The following is a 17812-nucleotide window of genomic DNA, read 5'->3' as shown; positions in this document are numbered from 1 at the left end:
ATCATATTATAGTTTTCAGAAACTTGGACAACCATCTATAAAATTGGGGTTGGCCTTATGATTTGCTACAGTATACGGCTGCTTGTTTGGTATAATTTCAGAAATGCTCTTACCAAAAAAAAAAAAAAAAAAAGGCATAGAAACTTGTCACCCAAATTCTTCCTCAGAGATAAAAACAGTAAAATGATACCTAGTCATCTTCTATTTACACATTTAGTTGAGGTTCAATGATGCCTATAATTCTATAAGCAGACTAATTCCATTATTTTTGTCAAAATGCAAGTACCCTGAAAAAGAGAAAACTCATTAAGTGGTATAATGGATTCAAACCTTAGGTAGCCATTTGAGGTCAAAATCACGTCTATATGAGTATTCTTGAAAATCTCTTCTGGAAGGTTCCATGCTAGAGACTGACACTTCTTAAGTAAGCCCAAAGCAGACAATTTGTCCTGTAGCATTAGAACAGATTACTTTCTAGCACTAGCTGGAGTCACTGGCTTGTATGTAGGGTCCTTGTATAAAAAAGCACACGTCAGCTTGGCATCGTAGCTCACGCTTATAATCCTAGCACTTTGTGAGGCTGAAATGAGAAGCAGAAATGTGTTGTATTTCCTTTGGTCTTGAACCTACAGCTGATTTTGTACTTAATGGTGAAAAATGGAATGCTTTCCTCTTAAAACTGAGAAGAAAGCAAGAATATTTACTCTCACCACTCTTACTCAACATAGTCCTGGAAGTTCTAGTCAGGATAATAGGCAAGAAAAGTAAATAAAAGCCATACATAATATTGGTGAAAAGACAGATACACATATCAATGGAACAGGATAGATAGCCTAGAAACAAACTGATAAAAATATGGTCGTTGACTTATTGTTAACAAAGAAGTGGCCAGGCGTGGTGGCTCATGCCTGAAATCCCAGAACTTTGGGAGGCCCAGGCAAGAGGATTGCTTGAGCCTAGGAGTTCAAGATCAGCCCAAGCAATACAGGGAGACTCCATTACAAAAAAAAAAAAAAAAAGTCACCCAGGCATGATGGCACATGCCTGTCTGTGGTCTCAGCTACTTGGGAGGCTAAGACAGAAGGGTTGCCTGAGCCAAGGAGACTGGGGCAGTGAGCTGTGATCACACCACCACATTCCAGTTTGGGTGACAGAGTGAGACCCTGCCTTAAAAAAAAAAGGAGCACAGGCAATTCAATGGAGAAAGGATAGTCTTTCCACCAAGTGATGATGAAATAGTAGGACATCCATATGCAAAGAAAAGAAAAGAGAAAAAGAGAGGAAGACACAAACCTCATACCCTTAACAAAAAGTAACTCAAAATGGATCACAGACCTAAAATTAACACACAAGACTAAAAACCATCTAGAAATAAACGTAAGAGAGTATCTAGATCTAGATCACCCTGAGTGATCTCACTCTTTCACAACTGATCAAACCTGAAATTACATCTCAGTCCTTTCTCCTTAATCTGAGGCCTATTTCTTTTTTCTTTTTTTTTGAGATGGAGTCTCACTTTGTCAATCAGGCTGGAGCACAGTGGTGCAATCTTGGCTCTGCAACCTCTACCTCCCATGTTCAAGCAATTCTCCTGCCTTAGCCTCCTGAGTAGCTGGGACTACAGGCGCCCGCCACCATGCTCAGCTAATTTTTATATTTTTAGTAGAGACAGGGTTTCACCGTGTTGGCCATGATGCTCTTGATCTCTTGACTTTGTGATCTGCCAACCCCAGCCTCCCAAAGTGCTGTGATTTACAGCTGTGAGCCACCACACCTGGCCTCTGAGGCCTATTTCTTTATCTACCTAACATATTTAATCTTGATGTCACACAGACATCTCAAATCAAAAAATAAAAAATAAAAAACTGAACTCATCACCTTCCCCACACCCACTGAACTATGCTACCACTTCCTATATTCCCTATTTCCACGAGGGCCTCATTCATTATACATCCAGTTCTCCAGTGCAGACAACTGCAAGTCTGTACCTAGCTAGACTTCTCTGACACCTTACTAACCTCTTGTCAAGTTCTGAATATTCTACATCCTAGCAACTGTCAAATCTATCCCCTATCCTCAAACTCACTCCCAACCCCCATCAATGCAGACCCTCACCATGTCTCTCCTGGATAAGGGCAATAGCCTCCTTTCTGTCTCAATGCCTTTGCTGCTTTCTACCCTATTCTCTACACTGAAACAATCTTTCCAAAATGCAGATCTGATGATAATACAATCCTCGATAGGTTCCCCCTAACTTTCAAAAGAAAAGCCAGATTCTTCACATGGCATATAATTCCCTTTCAGATCTCATCTCTGCCTATGTTTCCAATGATATGAGTTCAGCTTACTTACAGTTTTTCAAACACAGCAACTCTCATGGTTCTATACTTTTGTACATGCAAATCTCTCTCACCAGAGCACCCTATCTCCCACTCCTTCAACTGGCCACTCCTTAGTCAGGCTTCAGGAGCCAGCTGAGGCACTACTCTTCTACAGAGCCCACCCTGACTACTACCTTTCTGTGTTCCCTCATCCCCAACCATCCTAAGCTTTTGCAGGATTCTCTTGCATGGCACTTATCAGTATATACCATAACTGCTTGTTTATCTTGCCCACCTGTCTGTGAGCTCCTTGAGAATGAGGCCTTTGCCTTATTTCTTTCCCCAGTGTCTGGCAAGGAGTGTTACAAGAGCAGATAATACATGTTTCTGAAATAAACAAATAAATATGAGACACGATATGGAAGAACTCTGATTGGAAATAAGAATTTGGTTTTGAACCCATACGGATTGAATAAAGTGTATTCTGTCCTTTGTGCTAAATGAAAAAGCAATGCCTCAACCTTCAATAATTCACACACTTTGGAACATAAGTAAAAAATATTACATTTACAAGCTTAAAAAAATCTAATGCAATATTTTTGCTGTCAACATTCACTGAAACAGTGACAAGAAGAATGACCTTCACAAATGCCCTCCCTTAATCTTTTGTCTTTCAAGATTACAAGGCCCTCAATAAACATTCAGCTATCTCCAACTGGCCCTGCTTAAATGTGGTGTAGGCAGTTTACCACAGGTGAATAATTTGAGGAGCCACCATCCTGAGACGTTCATTCCTCCACCTCCCTCGTTTACTTGTCTTGAGATCTGCACCATTAGTACTGCACCAAGGGTTTAGTTAACAAAAGTAGTGAAAGTATTTTTTAAAGGATTACTGTTAAAATGTAGTGACTGCATAGGAAATACCAAATAAGGCTGTGCTCTGAAAAGACAGTTACCTTCTCTAACCTCAACCTTTAACACAAGCAGGTTTATTAGAACAGATAGAAGGGCCTCCACAAAATCTTTCATAGAGACCCTCTAACCCAGGCGTCCCCAGACTATGGCTCGCGGGCCGCATGCGACCCCCTGAGGCCATTTATCCGGCCCCCCACCACACTTCAGGAAGGGGCACCTCTTTCATTGGTGGTCAGTGAGAGGAGCACAGTATGTGGCGGCCCTCCAATTGTCTGAGGGACAGTGAACTGGCCCCCTGTGTAAAAAGTTTGGGGACGCCTGCTCTAACCTCTGAAAGGAGTGAACTCCTTCCACAGGGGATAATATGGTGACCAGCCTGTGAGTAGCTGGCCACAAGTGGGAGAATTTTTTGTGTCAAATTAAAAAATCTTATTTTCTAATATAGCTATGCTTATTTTTAACCTAAAATAATGCTTTTCATTACTTACCAGTTAAATTACCCATCTCCTCCTCATGCCTGCCTCCCATTTCCCTGATTCTAAATTCCACAAAGATATGTCACAATTTATTCTATGTGTTCCTGCATATCCTGGGATATGGCCATATATCCCAGGCTATAATCATACTTCATTGTGTAAAGTTCAGAGCTATAAAAAGTGAAAGGATGAGAACTTAGAACAAAACAATGATTTCCTTCTGTTTCCTCCACTAAATAGCAAGTCTCTCTAGGACTTAGCGTCTTTATCCTTTTTGCCTAGCACACTTCTTTGTACAGAGCTAGCTTTCAACAAACACCTGCAGAACGTATGTATGAATGAATGACAGCTATGACTTCTGCAAGGCGTGGAGAACATCTTGGCACATAAGAGCAAGAAACGTTGGTATGAAAAAAAGAGGATGAATGGATTTTTAAAATGTTTTAGATACACACAATGGAATATTATCCAGCCATAAAAAAGAAGGAACCCTGTCATTTACAGCAACATGGATGGAACTAAAGTTATGATAAGTAAAATAAGCCAGGAACAGAAAGTCAAACATCCTATGTTCTCAGTCATATGTGGAAGCTAAAAAAAAAAGTTGATCTCATAGAAGTAAAAGGTAGAAGAGAGGTTACTAAAGACTGGGAAGGGTAGGGGGATGGGGGGAATATAAAGACATCTGCTAAAGTATACAAAATTATAGTTAGATAGGCAGAATAAGTTCTAGTGTTCCATAGCTAGAACTATGACTACAATAGGATGACTATAGTTAACAATATTATATCTTTTCAGATAGCTAGAAGAGAGGAAATTGGATGCTCCCAACACAAAGAAATGATAACTGATTGAGATGATGAATTTACTAATTACCCTGATCTGATCTCTGTGCACTGTAATTGAAACATAACTATGTACCTCAAATTATGTAAAATTATCATATGTCAGTTAAAAAATAAATAAAAAAGAGGAGAGGGGCTTATATTTACATTAATATAGTCCCTACTAATATTAATATATAATATATATTATGTTGAAATCATTACATATATATTTATATGTACTTTTTAAAATAACATACAACTGAAAGTTAACTTACACACAAAAAAACTCTTTTTAAAAAATTCTCAAGAAAGTTGCATCATAGGAATTAAATGTCCAAACAAATACCCAGAGAAGAGGAAGTAAATAAACCTACATGTTTGACTTTAGCTTGAAACGCAAGTAGGTAACAGCTTCAAAAGAATTTTTAGAATGAAGATTTATAAAACTGTGTTGTAAAATACAAAAAAGGAAAGGCTGTAAGTAAAGGGACAACAACTGATTTTTAAAACTCTGTATATGAAGTAAAAATATTGGCCAATTTAGTGAAAAAGCCAAACTGGTGGATAGGCATCTGATTTAACTACTTTTTCACTTTTCAACAGGTTTTATGGGATGATACAACCTTGCTCTACTCACAATGGAAGGGAGGAACTTCAAATCTAAACATGTCCAAACAGCAATAACTGGCCCAACTGGGAGCTGTTCAAAGACTGACCAATTGTGCTACCAGCTGAAGGTGGCGTCTGTCTGCAAATAGCACCATTAAGTAGCAGTCAAAACATTCAGGGCCTAGAAGCAGAGAACACATCTCCAGCCTAGAAAAGACACACAGAATGCTGTTTTTAAAACGTCATTTTGGTGAGGTGCTGTAGCTCATGCCTGTAATCCTAGCACTTTGGAAGGCCAAGGTGGGCGGACTGCCTGAGCTCAGGAGTTTGTGAACAGCCTGGGTAACATAGTGAAACTACATCTCTACTAAAACACACACACACACACACACACACACACACACACACACACACACACACACACAAAATTAGCCGGGCGAGGGAGCGTGTGCCTGTAGTCCCAGTTACCCGGAAGGCTGAGGCAAGAGAACTGCTTGAACCCAGGAGGCAGATCACACCATTGCACTCCAGCCTGGGTGACACTGCAAGACTCTTTAGCAAAAAAAAAAAAAAAAAAAAAAAAAAAATCATTTTAATGTATAGTGAATCACAGACTTTCCATCTTTCCATAGATACACTATGGTAAGTCTTTAAATATTTAAAATAGACTTTAAATATATAAAACTGATTTGAAGGAGGAAAAATTAGTTGGACTGGTCTGAATGACTGATGAAATTAACTTCCTAAGAGAGGCAGGCAAACATCAAAGCAGTCTCCGACTTTCAAATAACCTATCTACACAAATGGGCAGGCCGCAGAAGTTCCCTCCCACCTGAAAATCACAATACAGACTTACACAATCCTTAACTAAGGTATCTCAGCCTAAAAACAAAAGCTGATTTCCAGTCTGACCACAGGAAGAATAACCCACCAAGAGAGTCATCTCCTTTTAGTAATCATAAGAAATTAAGAAAATACTGATGCCACCAATCGCTCACCCACCACTAGCCTCTCGTCCTTTCCATACTTACTTTCTGGTCTCCAGGTTCTAGCCTATCAAGGGAAGGTGAGAAGGAACAAACATAGCTTCTACTACTTAGGTAGGGAAAATGTGGTCCTCAACCACACCTCCATAGAAATAATATTGTAAGTGGAAGTTTGTTATGGTTAAAGTTGTTCAATTAGCATGACTTCAAGTAAGAAGGGTTGAGTACCTTTTTTGAACTGATTCCTGAAGCTAATCACCAAGTATTCATACCGCTTAGACACAGAAATATAACCTGAGTCCTAAACAACTAATCTGCTAACTAACTTCACAATGGTTTAAAACTTCTTTTGGATCAGTAGCTTTAAAGTTGGTTTTATAAAACAGCAGCGTGCCATAAAATTTCACAGAGGATTAGAATATTTTATTAGAAAGATTTTAAAAAATTGTTTCTTTACCAAACATTGAAACTGAATCAGACAATGATGGTGCTACTTTAGTAAAAAATGTAACACATGTGTTGATTATTTTTAACACAAAAGGAGTGAACAAGCTGCAACATTATATATTAGTAAGTCAGACTACATCAATGGACTCTTTGAAGAAGAAAATGTAACCCTTTCAGGAATGTTTAAATAGGGTCATCTGATTACCTTTTTGCTTATCATTAAAGGTCAAATATAGGGTTCAACAGTAGGAAAAACATTTAAAAGGTTGTAGAATTATAAAGAGTTTGGAAATTGTGATCACTGGTTTTCTTTTTTTCTGTAATTGAATACAAGATAAAAATGATAAATCATTAATGTAACATTGTCTTACTCCATTTTGTGCCACTGTAACCGAATACCTGAGACTGGGTAATTTATAAAAAACATCTTCCGTTTTGTTTTCTCTCACAATTCTGGAGGCTGGAAAGTCCAGGGTCAAGATGCTGGCATTTGATCTGGTAAGGTCCTTCTTACCATGTCCTTACATGGCAGAAAACAGAGGAACAAAAGTGAGTTAGCCAAACCCTGTGTGAAGCCTTTTATAAGGACCTTGATTCCATTAATGAAGGAGCAGCCAGCCCTCTGGCCTAATCATCTCTTAAAGTCCCCACCTCTTAATACTATCACATTAGCAATACCTGAATTTTGGAGGGACACATTCAAACCACAGCAGACATCAATGGCTTTTTATTAGGTTGGTGCAAAAGTAATTACGGTTTTTGCCATTACTTTTAATAGGACAGATGTAAAAGAAAAGTTTCAAACCAGAGTTAGACAGGTAGCTGCAAATACATCAAAATGAAAATTCAAGAAAGACAGGAACTTTTACTTATCTTATAATCTCATCCCCTTGGCCTAAAACAGTGCTTGACACTTTGCAGTTGCTCAGTAAGTACTTGTTAGATGAATGAATGAAGTTTCCCCCATATGTTCCAGAAATATTTGAGAAAATTTTAAAGATAATTTTTGTTACTATAAAGCTAGGTTTTGCTGTAAGAAAGTATAAACTATGTTGATCAAAATATATAAACATAAATACGAAATGATTAAAATTGATCATAGTCCTACCATTCAAAGAAAGCTACTGCTATTAAAATATACTGGTATATTTACTTTCAGTTCTCTTTCTTATGTGTATTTTTAGACAGTTGAGATCAAACATTACTTAAAATAGTTTATCTAGACTTCAATGTTCACTTAAAGTTTTAGTGTAATCTTTTCTCAAAGTTATTGAAAGTGAGGGTATTCATTATTACTTTTAAAATGTTATATTTAAACATTCCAAAAGACCTGAAAACAATTTTTATTGACAAACAGGTTTTATATGTTACTGGTTATATATTACTCTCTAGTCACTGATATTGAATTTGTGATTTATAGGCTTAAAGGCAAAACTATACTACAGGAACCATTTCAACCATCAAGTATGCAGTTTTGAATGGAGTCAGAATATTCCTTTAGTTCATTCATTCGTTCCTACACTTGACAAATATTTATTGTTGACTTAATCCAGACTAAGTACTGAGAATAGGATGAGCAAAACTATACAGCTGCTACCCCACAGAGCTTATAATCTAGTCAAGGGAGACACATTAATCAAATAATCAATTAATTAATTAAAAGTTGTAAATGTTAGGAATAAGAGGCATATGGTCATATATGTCACTATAAAATAAAAGGAGTTGTTCTAGACCGGTGTGTGTGTGTGTGTGTGTGTGTGTGTGTGTGTGTGTGTGTGCACGCGCGCGCATGCGTGCTACGGCATAGCAGGGAATTGGGGGTAGGAGGTAGGTTGGGAATAATTTTGTCTAACATGTAACAAGTGCTTCATTCAATGCTAGTCAGGCCTGTGTTGGAAGCATTAAATGGCTTCTCTCATTTTTTTATTTAATAATCACAGTATCTTATGAGTAAGAACTATCTTCCCTCACTTTACAAATAAAGAAATTGGGGCTCAGAGTTGGGTCAAATAATTTACTTAAGATTACACAGCCAGTGAATAATGAACTAGGATGAAAACCCAGACAATAAAACAGCAGAGCCCTTAAGTCATATGCTGCATATCCCACTTCCCTGCATAACTGACAATTATACTGAGATATAAAGGATAAGCTGGTGTTAATAAAGCATAGTGGTGGAGGGGAAGAGAGAATACTCAAGACAGGAGAGACTGCTATAAATTAAAGTGCGAACAACAGTAACAAAGACAGTGAACTAAGTAAGAACACAGACAGCAATGGGAACTATGGAGATGAGTCTGGGAGATGAGGCTGGACGGGCAGTGAAAGTCCTCATGGCCCACATGAAGGACACTGGCATTCCTAAATGCAACGAGAAGGCATTAGATGCTTTCACTGCTTTTATTTGAAATTCAAACACTTAAGGGAAATAAAATTAATAAAGGTTGGATTTCATGAAGTAAGAACTAGAAAGATGAATACTTGCTCAGTTTGAAAATATTTTCTAGGATCTATCATATCTGTATTAACAAGTATCCATACTTCAGGAATAAAAGTGGTAGCTTTTAAATACCCTTTAAAATAAATCAAATGTAGACAAATTTAACAGAGGTTTGGGTTTTCCTTCTGGGCCTGAGATATGTCAACTACTGAAGAGGATTCTATCCAGAGTACTAGAAAATGGCTTTGGGCTAGGCTGTGACGGTGTGGGTCAATCAGCCCCACAACCGATCTAGAAGTAAGGTAAGTTGACACAGACTTCAGTCATAGAAGTACAGTAGACCAGGAATGATGGTATTAGTTATGAAAATGGAAACAGTAAAATACTATGCTTACTAGAAAAACTTAGGCTATTCATTAGGCTATCGGAGGCAAGGGTAGAAGGAAAGCAGCAAAAGGTATTTCCAAGATACATTCTGAAAAAATCCTCTCTAGATGCCAAAAATCACAATATGACGACATTGTATGCGCCACAATGTTTTAAAACTTTCAGTAGCTTTGGCCCTTGGACAATATAATTCCTGTTAACATGCAGATCCACTGCAATATTAATTTATTTACATGGTCCTTTGAATCTCATAGGTTCAGAATGTTTTTTTGGTTTTGTTTCATTTTTGGTTTCTTTGAGACAGAGTCGTGATCTGTTTCCAGGCTGGAGATCTCGGCTTACTGCAACCTCTGCCTCCTGGGTTTAAGAGATTCTCATGCCTCAACCTCCCGAGTAGCTGGGATTACACACGCCACCCATGCCTAGCTAATTTTTGTATTTTTAGTAGACGCAGGGTTTTGCCGTGATGACCAAGCTGGTCTCAAACTCCTGGCCATCTTTACTTTGGAATTACTCCACCCAGGCGTGAGAATGTTTTGATTCTATATTTCTGAATGCATTTTTCTAATTAGAAATATATCAGTAATAATAAATTTCATGTAGAAAGTATTTTCTGGCCAGGCGTAGTGGCTCATGCCTGTAATCCTAGCACTTTGGGAAGCTGAGGCGACTGGATTAACTGAGGTTAGGAGCTCGAGACCAGCCTGGCTGGCCAACATGCTTAAACCCAGTCTCTACTAAAAATATAAAAATTAGCTGAACGTGGTGGCACACACCTGTAATCTAACTACTTGGGAGGTGAGGCAGGAGAATCACTTGAATCCTGGAGGCAGAGGCTGCACTAAGCCAATAATGCACCATTGCACTCTAAAGTGGGGTGACAAGAGCGAAATTCCGTCTCAAAAAAAAAAAAGAAAAAGAATTTTCTGAAACAATTGAATTATATGATTAGAACTATATAGAAAATATCTATATAATGTAGTTATATTATATCCAACCTCTTTCCATTTTCAGCTTCTCAAAATCATTTTCATGGAAATTAATTCTTTTCCCATACATTTTACAATGACAATTGGATCATTAATCAGGTTTTGTCCATATCAAATTTGATCAGTTAGGGGTTCTGCCATTGTGAGTTATCTTTTGTGGTCATTATTTTTATCATATCTGAGTTCACCAATGTGACAAGAAAATTTAATTTTTCTTTCATTGGCAATTACATTTACTTTGTACAATGTTAGTAGTTTTCATCTTTATTTTGGAATTACTTCTTTTTGCCCCAGTTTTTCCCTTGCTTTTTTTTTTTTTTTGACAGAGTCTTGCTCTGTTGCCCAGGCTGGAGTGCAGTGGCATGATCTTGGCTCACTGCAACCTCTGACTCCCAGGTTCAAGCGATTCTTCTGCCTCAGCCTCCCAAGTAGCTGGGACTACAGACACTTGCCACCATGCCCAGCTAATTTTTATATTTTTAGTAGAGACAGGGTTTCACCATATTGGCCAGGCTGAATTTTTTATATTTTTAATATTATTGGCAAGAAGTTTCTTTGCCTTTTTTTTTTTTTTTTTCTTATTTTTAGTTTGGGGATGGGGGACCTGGGAAAAATTCCCCGAACATAGATCTAAGTAATTGTCAATTTAATTTTCTGCCAATTATTCATACCAATGATGAACACCAAATTTACTTAAATATAGAAATTAAGACTAACGCTGGAAGTTATGATGATGGAATAGAACTTAAGTGTCATAAATCTTAAGAATATTAAAATAATAACTTGATTAACAAAAATAGATGAGAGGAAGGAAAAAACAAGTTCATTAATTTTCTCAGTTTAACAGAAGAGTGATACAGTCTAAAAGTGAACTATACAGTTTCAAAAGATATTTTTATAACTTATTTTTTATAATCCTTAAAAATACAGTAAATAATTCCTTTAGAGCTCTATTGTGAAGAAATATTATTTTTGCCCTAAGTGGAATTATTGATAAAAAGATAAAATTATGTAACACCAATTTACATGTCTACAAGCAGTGTATAAGAAAGTCCATTTCATAACATCCTGACCTACACGAGGATTATCTCCTGAAAGACAATCTACTAAGATAGTAGGCACACAAAAAACAGTCTCTTAAAAAACATCTGCTGTTATTATGAAGTTGAACTTTTTTGCACACTTGTTCAAAATTTTTATTTATAACATCCATTTATCTATTTTTGTCTTTTTCTGATTGACTTTAAGCACTTCTTTACATATTAAGAATATTAGCTCTTTCGTATGTGATAAAACTCATTTTTCCAACTTGTGGTTTTATATTTTAAATTTAAGTGAGGGGATGGAAGGCAGCAAACCACACTGCCATGTGTGTACCTATGCAACAATCTTGCATGTTCATCACATGTACCCCAAAACCTAAAATGCAATAAAAAAAAAATAAGGAAAAAAAAATAAATTTAAGGTACTTTTTGATGTACTTAATTTTTATGCAGTCAATACTATCTTTTCTATTAAAGCTTTCTTTTCTTGTTTTTATGCTTTAAAAGACCTTCCCTAACTTAAGGTCAAATTAAATAGCAGTTATATTTGTTAGTGTGAGGTAACACACACTAAGAGTTGTGTTACCTCACACTAACAAATGTGAACAGCTGTTCCAGTATATTTATCAAACCAGCTTTGTCTGAAACTTATGGATATGTTTTCAAGGCATGACATCTGCTCATACAAGCTTCTAATCCTCACCTCTACCTGCTAATTGCTATGTGCTTCCCCTTCCTGAAGAGAGAGTCCTCTTTCTACCTGGCCCCTGCATGAAGAGAGGAAAGGGAGGATAGGATAATCCTGGTCCTCATCTCCCTTCAGTTTATTTTATGCATCTAACTCCCTTCACTTTCCTCTTCAATCCTTCTTGGGTCCCTACCTTTTCAGATTCTACTTTCATGTTTCCAAGTTGTGTGGTATTTTTCAGAAATGTAATTTGGTACTAACTAATGAAAGAATACATAAAAAAACAGAATGGTTATTTCAATCAACAATATAGTTTTCAAAAATCTAGTAACCACTACAAATAAAATTATCGCCAAGTAAAATAGTGCCTAACATATTATTTTTAAATTTCTAAAAATTTTGTAAGCTCTATACTAATTGTCTATGATATATGGTAGGTACTCAATGTTTGTTGTTGGGAAGAATTTATCTTTTTAGATCTGAAAACATAGGCATTGGGTATTGTTTTAGATTTCAGAATTCTTACTACCAAAATATTTTATGCAAACAAATGTAAAAGAATACAAAGAAGAAAGTAACCTAAAATTTCCTCACAACTACTTATGATTCACAATTTAGTAACCTTTAGCTATTTCCGTTAGCTAGGTGGCAGAAGAACTATATTTCTATAACAACTAGAGTAACCACCACACTTTAAAAAGTCACTGGGTACAGTGGCTCATGCCTGTAATCCCAACACTTTGGGAGGCCAAAGCAGGAAGACTGCTGGAGCCCAGGAGTTTAAGACCAGCCTGAGCGATATAAGGAGACCTCATCTTTACAAATAATTTAAAAATTAGCCAGGCATGGTAGTGTGCATCTGTGTATGGTCCCAGTAACTTGGGAGGTTGAGACAGAAGAATAACCTGTGCCCAGGAGGTTGAGGCTGCCATGAGCCATGATTGTACCACTGCACTCCAGTCTGGGTGACAGAGCAAGGCTTTGCCTCAGAAAAAACAACAAATTTTCTGGGCTACTTTTAATCTCCTAGAAGATGCATCGTTAACTTTAAGAACAGGCAATACAGTCAAATTAAAAGTAGTCACTGTCATCAAATCCCTGGTAGTGGCTGACAATGAACAGTAGGCTGACCAAGTTCCATTTCCAACTTCCTTCTGTCTGTCTGTGCTACAGAGACTGTGAAAATTAAACATTTGACTCCCCGGCCTCCCTTGAAAAGCTATGTTACACAGTTCTGACCAATGAGATACAAACAGAAGTCTGCTAGCACTGCCTCTTTACTGTCCTTCTTATTGCTTAGTACATATTTGTGGTGTGTAGGAGGCAGCTTCCAGGATGGCTCCCAATGATGCTTGCCTCTTGAAGGGACTACATCCTAGTGTAGTCCCTTCCCATACTGTATCAGGTTCTGTAATGAAAGAATATGGCACTTCGAAGATTAGGTTATAAACATTGCAATGTCCGTCTTGTTCTTGTCTCCATCTGTCTTCTCCCTCCTGACACACACACTCTAGAGCCTCTCCACTCTCTCAGATCATTTGTTCTGAGAGAAGCCCACTGTCATGTCTTGAAGAGAAATCCCTGTGGTGAGGAACTGAATCCTGCTGATAGTCCATGTGAGTTAGTTTAGAAAGCAGATCTCCAGCTCAACCAAGCCTTTAGAGGACTGCAGCCCCAGCTGGTATCTTGACTGCAACCTCAGGAGGGACCCTGAGCCAGAACCTCCCAGCTAAGCCACTCCTGAATTCTCAAACCTCAGACACTATGTGAGATAATTAATATTTATTATTTTAATCTGATACGTTTTAGGGTAATTTTGTAACACAGCAATAGATGCCAGAAATATAGTGATGCCTGAAGGTACAACTGCCTTTTTACGACTTGATAAAAATCACATTCTAAGGATGGCAGATGGTTTTTACTAACATCCTTCAACATCACATCAGCTCTGGATTGCCTAATTAAGACTTCCTGTGGAGGCAGACCCCTATCTGTTTATACTACATAGTAGGTTTTTTGTTATTTGCGGCCAAACATATTCCAGACTGAGATACTCAACAATTCCCAACACCTGATTACTGTTTCTAAAGAAAGCTTCCTTTTATTCAAGGATCTGCCTCTGCTCAGAAGTTTATACTACTCTTATCTTCTGGAACCCAGTTGTTTATTTCCTGATCCAGAAAAAATATTCAGGCTGTCCTGCAGGAAAACTCCTAGTATTTAAAGGCAGTGGCAAGGATTATCCCCTTCATTCAGTAAGCAATTATAATACTTTTTAGTAAAATGCCTACTTCTGAAAACATGTCTCCCTTTGACATACTAAAAACTTTATTCAGCTACACCTCAAAACACAAAGAATTCAGAAAGGTATTCCAAGCTGCTGGATCATATAATCCATAGGAAAATGTTTCTCTTGATGATAATCTGCTTTTTCACATCAATTCCAGGAACATGTTTCAGCCCAAGAGAAGGAAGTAGCTGTCTCTAGATGAGGTTCAATCATGTACCACATAATAATGTTTCAGTCAATGATGTACTTCATATATAACAGGGTCCCCTAATACTGTATAGCACCATTTTTTTTACTATACCTTTTTTTATGTTTAGATATATCAATTAATTTTTTTTTTTTTTGAGACAGGCTTTCACTCTGTTGCCTAGGTTGGAGAGCAGTGGCATGATCACAGCTCACTGTAGCCTCAAACTCCTGAGTCCAAGTGATCCTCCCACCTCAGCCTCCCCAGTAGATAGAACTACAGGCACATGCCACCACATGGGACTAATTTTTGTATTTTTGTAGAGATGAGGTGTCACCATGTTGCCCAGACTTAGATATATTTAGATATACAAATACTTACCATTGTGTTACAATTGCCAGTGTGTATTCAGTACAGTAACATGCTATACAGGTTTGTAGCCTAGGAACACTAGACTATACCATATAGCCTAGGTGTGCAGTAGGCTATACCATCTAGGTTTGTGTAAGTACACTGTGTGATGTTTGCCCAATGACAAAATTGCCCAACAACATTTCTCAGAATGTATGCCCATCATTAGGCGATGCATGACTACAGAAAAAGTAAGAGTTAAGCTCAGAAAAATCTCTCCTATACAATCCCACATTCCCCTCCTAACTGCATATCTCTCTCTGGATGCCAAAAGATGCCAAACATTGTAACACATAACAGAAGAAAACTTTCATTTGGAACAGAAGTAAAAGTAATTTAGATCTAGTGACCTTGCTTTGTTTGTTCTTTCCAAGTGTACAATTGCTCAGAGATAGAGGCAATACGAAAAAAAATGACAGGAAATCCTGATCCACACTTGACCAAAATCATCAAACAATCTAGGCAACTGTTGTTCACTCATATGATAGCTTTTTAAGTTGTCAGCAATTCTTGGCAAATATAAGAATAGAAAATAACTTCAGTAAAACTCTGAGCTAAAAGGCTTAATATTCTCAAGGGAGTCTTGCCCATTTAAAGGGATGAGGAGAGTACCTAAAGAAAGGAAATTTAGTCAAAGAATAAATCTTCTGCTGTAAGAGATAACATAATCCAAAATATCAAGTATACTAGGAAACATCAAATTTAATATGAAGCTTTCAAAATTTATGTAACTCCATATATATCACTTCATATATATATACATATACACACATATATAGATATATAATTTACAGATAATAACTTCTTAGCATTTAACCAACCTGAGGAAGCTATTTCTTAAAATTTAATTTTAAGAAAAATTCATTTTAACTTTGAGAAGTAAAAAATAGTCTACGATCTTTGAAGCCAGCCAGAGTACATTTCTGGATTCTAATAGTACTGCTTAATCACAGCAAAGCAGACACAAAATGGTGTTTCATAAAAGTGTGATAGCTGCTATTGCAATGATCAGTAGGTTTATTTTTAATATTTATTTAATTACATATGTTCAGAACTAACATGACGTGATCCTTAAAGCCTGGAAGACCTCCTTGATTTCAAAACAGGGTCACTTCCATAATGCCTATATATAAAAAAGCAGAATAGGAGGGCAAAGTTTTGTTTGTATTTTTATTTTTAAAATATGCAATGCTTTACAAATTTGCATGTCCTTCTTGTGCAGGGGCATGCTAATTTTCTCTGTATTGTTCCAATTTTGGCATATGTGCTGCTGAAGCAAGCACAAGGTGGACAAAATTTGAAATGCTAGTTTCCATCCCACACGGACCCACACAGTACTCCTTACATCATACTTAGGGAAGCTGTCATATTCATGCATATTTTTGCTTTTGATTTGTGAAATTCAGTGATAAATTCAATTCTACTTTTTTTTTTCTTTGCTGCCCCTACCGCCCCTCCCCGCCACTATAACTTACAGTAACATATTGTTTTAAAGTTACTTATAATAATATTTCCGAGACTTCTGCAATTTGATGATTTCTTCCACTCACAGGAAGACAGGCCTCAACTATAACAATCAAAGTGAACTCCACCAGAGGCAAGACAATGTAACTAAACTCAGGGACTTCCCCTTTGCTACACCATGGTACTCTTTGACCTACTTTGGTTTTCTACAAATCATCCCTTTAGTTCTCAGCCTGAAAGCACCAAAGCTATGCCTCTGTTAATCAAACATTAATAAACAGCAACAAACAACAAAAAAGAAAAACACACATATGCGTACACACACACATTTATCTTAAAAAGTAAACAATCTAATCTGTGGAAAAAGCCACACCACTAAATAAAACATTAACAAAGGATAATTTATTGAGTTTTTTTCTAGAACAGATTCTAAAAACACTTAAAAGGAAACTTTTTAGAGAATTATTTTAAGAATTGTAATAGCTTTTAAAATTAATGTCTCATATATGTATTCCTGATTCATAGATCCCATCTCTTGCTTAAAGCACCTGTTTATAAAACTTCACAGTTTCTAATTGGAGTGGGGAGAGAGATCTGACATGACTAATTTGACCTGCCAAGTCTTTTCTCCTTTGGGAGAATATTCATCTGCCTTTTCTATTGATTAGTTCAGTACTGTGCAGTTTTATGACGATTCTAGAAAAGTGTAAGGTGAAAATAAACAGCAATGACAGTCAACTAATCTCTTTTAGAGGGAAAATCCCTCAAAGGCAAAGACAATTCCCTCCCTCATTTACCTTTTTAGGTCAGAAAAAGTAGGCCATCAATAACTATAATTAGTGCAGCATCTGTAGGATGCTCGATTCTACTTTAACTACATAGAATAATTTAATCTGACTTAAATTATAATTAAATGAGATTAGTACTTAATGTGTCATGGAGCTATCAGTAAGCCTCAGAAAACTTGTTACTGGAATGTAGTAATTGTTCCCTGCCAAGACAAATGTCCAAGGGAATCAGGAATAACAGCATAATCTTCCTTCTCTCTGTGTTGAATTTATGCCAGGCAACTTTCAATGTCTCCAAGAAAAGTATGCACGGTTCTTTCTATCCTCCCCTCCCAATCTTTCCATCAGGACAGACTGATTTCAAATCAAGTACATTTAAATGGTTAAATCAATACATGCGTATGAGCCTTGATTTAATCTGTGATTAAACTGCTACTCAGAAGTTAACAATTTTTTTTAAAAATGCATTTTACTTTTTGAAATATCTCACATATATTATTCATAACTTAGTTGTATATCTGACTTTAAAATGTACATAATCTAA

At 36.8% G+C, this 17812-nt stretch overlaps 1 protein-coding gene and 1 non-coding gene across 2 annotated transcripts in view; both read right to left on the bottom strand.

Moving 5' to 3' along the window:
- Positions 1-17812, bottom strand: part of SESN1 (sestrin 1) — a 112100-nt gene that overhangs the window by 54974 nt on the left and 39314 nt on the right. The window lies entirely within an intron of this gene.
- LOC120363406 (U6 spliceosomal RNA) lies at positions 16194-16299 on the bottom strand. The gene has a single exon (XR_005578962.1). It is a non-coding gene; the product is annotated as a U6 spliceosomal RNA (small nuclear RNA).

This window comes from Saimiri boliviensis, chromosome 4 (assembly GCF_048565385.1).
Source record: "Saimiri boliviensis isolate mSaiBol1 chromosome 4, mSaiBol1.pri, whole genome shotgun sequence".
Classification (NCBI taxonomy): domain Eukaryota; kingdom Metazoa; phylum Chordata; class Mammalia; order Primates; family Cebidae; genus Saimiri; species Saimiri boliviensis.
This window is presented reverse-complemented; position numbering and strand designations above follow the sequence as displayed.